Source organism: Mycteria americana, unplaced genomic scaffold, assembly GCF_035582795.1.
Source record: "Mycteria americana isolate JAX WOST 10 ecotype Jacksonville Zoo and Gardens unplaced genomic scaffold, USCA_MyAme_1.0 Scaffold_27, whole genome shotgun sequence".
NCBI classification, from domain to species: Eukaryota; Metazoa; Chordata; class Aves; order Ciconiiformes; family Ciconiidae; genus Mycteria; species Mycteria americana.
In genome coordinates, this window is record NW_027445609.1 from 2,171,246 (window position 1) to 2,175,840 (window position 4,595).

The following is a 4,595-nucleotide window of genomic DNA, read 5'->3' on the forward strand; positions in this document are numbered from 1 at the left end:
ATAACCAACCAAGGCTTTTGCAGAGCGCGAATGTCGGTGCGGCAGCGAATGCAGTTCCAAGGGACAGTGAAAACCAGGTAGAGCTTTCAGTGCTGGCAGCTTTCGTGTGGGCGCAATCGCTGGACGTTTCGAATTTGGCAGCCGGGCTCTGCCAGAGTCACATAGGCATTGTTGCATCATAACCAACCAAGGCTTGCGCAGAGCGCGAATGTCTGTGCGGCAGCGAATGCAGTTCCAAGGGACAGTGAAAACCAGGTAGAGCTTTCAGTGCTGGCAGCTTTCGTGTGGGCGCAATCGGTGTACAATTCAAATTTGGCAGCCGGGCTCTGCGAGTGTCACATAGGCATTGTCGCATATACCCAACCAAGGCTTTTGCAGAGCGCGACTGTCTGTGCGGCAGCGAATGCAGTTCCAAGGGACAGTGAAAACCAGGTAGAGCTTTCAGTGCTGGCAGCTTTCGTGTGGGCGCAATCGGTGTACGTTTCGAATTTGGCAGCCGAGCTCTGCGAGAGTCATATAGCCATTGTTGCATCATAACCAACCAAGGCTTTTGCGGACCGCGAATGTCTGTGCGGCAGCGAATGCAGTTCCAAGGGACAGTGAAAACCAGGTAGAGCTTTCAGTGCTGGCAGCTTTCGTGTGGGCGCAATCGGTGTACATTTCAAATTTGGCAGCCGGGCTCTGCCAGAGTCACATAGGCATTGTTGCGTCATAACCAACCAAGGCTTGCGCAGAGCGCGAATGTCTGTGCGGCAGCGAATGCAGTTCCAAGGGACAGTGAAAACCAGGTAGAGCTTTCAGTGCTGGCAGCTTTCGTGTGGGCGCAATCAGTGTACATTTCAAATTTGGCAGCCGGGCTCTGCCAGAGTCACATAGGCATTGTTGCGTCATAACCAACCAAGGCTTGCGCAGAGCGCGAATGTCTGTGCGGCAGCGAATGCAGTTCCAAGGGACAGTGAAAACCAGGCAGAGCTTTCAGTGCTGGCAGCTTTCGTGTGGGCGCAATCAGTGGACGTTTCAAATTTGGCAGCGGGCTGTGCGAGATTCACATAGGCATTGTTGCATCATACCCAACCAAGGCTTGCGCAGAGCGCGAATGTCTGTGCGGCAGTGAATGCAGTTCCAAGGGACAGTGAAAACCAGGTAGAGCTTTCAGTGCTGGCGGCTTTCGTGTGGGTGCAATCGCTGGACGTTTCGAATTTGGCAGCCGGGCTCTGCGAGAGTCACATAGGCATTGTTGCATCATACCCAACCAAGGCTTTTGCAGAGCGCGAATGTCTGTGCGGCAGCGAATGCAGTTCCAAGGGACAGTGAAAACCAGGTAGAGCTTTCAGTGCTGGCAGCTTTCGTGTGGGCGCAATTGCTGGACGTTTCAAATTTGGCAGCCGGGCTCTGCCAGAGTCACATAGGCATTGTTGCGTCATAACCAACCAAGGCTTGCGCAGAGCGCGAATGTCTGTGCGGCAGCGAATGCAGTTCCAAGGGACAGTGAAAACCAGGTAGAGCTTTCAGTGCTGGCAGCTTTCGTGTGGGCGCAATAGCTGGACGTTTCAAATTTGGCAGCCGGTCTCTGCCAGAGTCACATAGGCATTGTTGCGTCATAACCAACCAAGGCTTGCGCTGATCGCGAATGTCTGTGCGGCAGCGAATGCAGTTCCAAGGGACAGTGAAAACCAGGTAGAGCTTTCAGTGCTGGCAGCTTTCGTGTGGGCGCAATTGCTGGACGTTTCAAATTTGGCAGCCGGGCTCTGCATGAGTCACATAGGCATTGTTGCATCATACCCAACCAAGGCTTTTGCAGAGCGCGAATGTCTGTGCGGCAGCGAATGCAGTTCCAAGGGACAGTGAAAACCAGGTAGAGCTTTCAGTGCTGGCAGCTTTCGTGTGGGCGCAATCGGTATACGTTTCGAATTTGGCAGCCGAGCTCTGCGAGAGTCATATAGCCATTGTTGCATTATAACCAACCAAGGCTTTTGCGGACCGCGAATGTCTGTGCGGCAGCGAATGCAGTTCCAAGGGACAGTGAAAACCAGGTAGAGCTTTCAGTGCTGGCAGCTTTCGTGTGGGCGCAATCGCTGGACGTTTCGAATTTGGCAACCGGGCTCTGCATGAGTCACATAGGCATTGTTGCATCATAACCAACCAAGGCTTGCGCAGAGCGCGAATGTCTGTGCGGCAGCGAATGCAGTTCCAAGGGACAGTGAAAACCAGGTAGAGCTTTCAGTGCTGGCAGCTTTCGTGTGGGCGCAATCGGTGTACAATTCAAATTTGGCAGCCGGGCTCTGCGAGTGTCACATAGGCATTGTTGCATAATACCCAACCAAGGCTTGCGCAGAGCGCGAATCTCTGTGCGGCAGCGAATGCAGTTCCAAGGGACAGTGAAAACCAGGTAGAGCTTTCAGTGCTGGCAGCTTTCGTGTGGGCGCAATCGGTGTACGTTTCAAATTTGGCAGCGGGCTCTGCGAGAGTCACATAGGCATTGTTGCATCATACCCAACCAAGGCTTTTGCAGAGCGCGACTGTCTGTGCGGCAGCGAATGCAGTCCCAAGGGACAGTGAAAACCAGGTAGAGCTTTCAGTGCTGGCAGCTTTCGTGAGGGCGCAATCGGTGTACAATTCAAATTTGTCAGCCGGGCTCTGCGAGAGTCACATAGGCATTGTTGCGTCATAACCAACCAAGGCTTGCGCAGAGCGCGTATGTCTCTGCGGCAGCGAATGCAGTTCCAAGCGACAGTGAAAACCAGGTAGAGCTTTCAGTGCTGGCAGCTTTCGTGTGGGCGCAATCAGTGGACGTTTCAAATTTGGCAGCAGGCAGTGCGAGAGTCACATAGGCATTGTTGCATCATAACCAACCAAGGCTTTTGCAGAGGGCGAATGTCGGTGCGGCAGCGAATGCAGTTCCAAGGGACAGTGAAAACCAGGTAGAGCTTTCAGTGCTAGCAGCTTTCGTATGGGCGCAATCGCTGGACGTTTCGAATTTGGCAGCCGGGCTCTGCATGAGTCACATAGGCATTGTTGCATCATACCCAACCAAGGCTTTTGCAGAGCGCGACTGTCTGTGCGGCAGCGAATGCAGTTCCAAGGGACAGTGAAAACCAGGTAGAGCTTTCAGTGCTGGCAGCTTTCGTGTGGGCGCAATCACTGGACGTTTCAAATTTGGCAGCCGGGCTCTGCCAGAGTCACATAGGCATTTTTGCATCATAACCAACCAAGGCTTTTGCGGAGCGCGAATGTCTGTGCGGCAGCGAATGCAGTTCCAAGGGACAGTGAAAACCAGGTAGAGCTTTCAGTGCTGGCAGCTTTCGTGTGGGCGCAATCGCTGGACGTTTCAAATTTGGCAGCGGGCTGTGCGAGAGTCACATAGGCATTGTTGCATCATACCCAACCAAGGCTTTTGCAGAGCGCGAATGTCTGTGCGGCAGCGAATGCAGTTCCAAGGGACAGTGAAAACCAGGTAGAGCTTTCAGTGCTGGCAGCTTTCGTGTGGGCGCAATCGCTGGACGTTTCGAATTTGGCAGCCGGGCTCTGCCAGAGTCACATAGGCATTGTTGCATCATAACCAACCAAGGCTTGCGCAGAGCGCGAATGTCTGTGCGGCAGCGAATGCAGTTCCAAGGGACAGTGAAAACCAGGTAGAGCTTTCAGTGCTGGCAGCTTTCGTGTGGGCGCAATCGCTGGACGTTTCAAATTTGGCAGCCGGGCTCTGCCAGAGTCACATAGGCATTGTTGCATCATAACCAACCAAGGCTTGCGCAGAGCGCGAATGTCTGTGCGGCAGCGAATGCAGTTCCAAGGGACAGTGAAAACCAGGTAGAGCTTTCAGTGCTGGCAGCTTTCGTGTGGGCGCAATCGCTGGACGTTTCAAATTTGGCAGCCGGGCTCTGCCAGAGTCACATAGCCATTGTTGCGTCATAACCAACCAAGGCTTGCGCAGAGCGCGAATGTCTGTGCGGCAGCGAATGCAGTTCCAAGGGACAGTGAAAACCAGGTAGAGCTTTCAGTGCTGGCAGCTTTCGTGTGGGCGCAATCGCTGGACGTTTCAAATTTGGCAGCGGGCAGTGCGAGAGTCACATAGGCATTGTTGCATCATAACCAACCAAGGCTTTTGCAGAGCGCGAATGTCTGTGCGGCAGCGAATGCAGTTCCAAGGGACAGTGAAAACCAGGTAGAGCTTTCAGTGCTGGCAGCTTTCGTGTGGGCGCAATCGCTGGACGTTTCGAATTTGGCAGCCGGGCTCTGCCAGAGTCACATAGGCATTGTTGCATCATAACCAACCAAGGCTTGCGCAGAGCGCGAATGTCTGTGCGGCAGCGAATGCAGTTCCAAGGGACAGTGAAAACCAGGTAGAGCTTTCAGTGCTGGCAGCTTTCGTGTGGGCGCAATCGGTGTACAATTCAAATTTGGCAGCCGGGCTCTGCGAGTGTCACATAGGCATTGTCGCATATACCCAACCAAGGCTTTTGCAGAGCGCGACTGTCTGTGCGGCAGCGAATGCAGTTCCAAGGGACAGTGAAAACCAGGTAGAGCTTTCAGTGCTGGCAGCTTTCGTGTGGGCGCAATCGCTGGACGTTTCAAATTTGGCAGCGGGCTCTGCG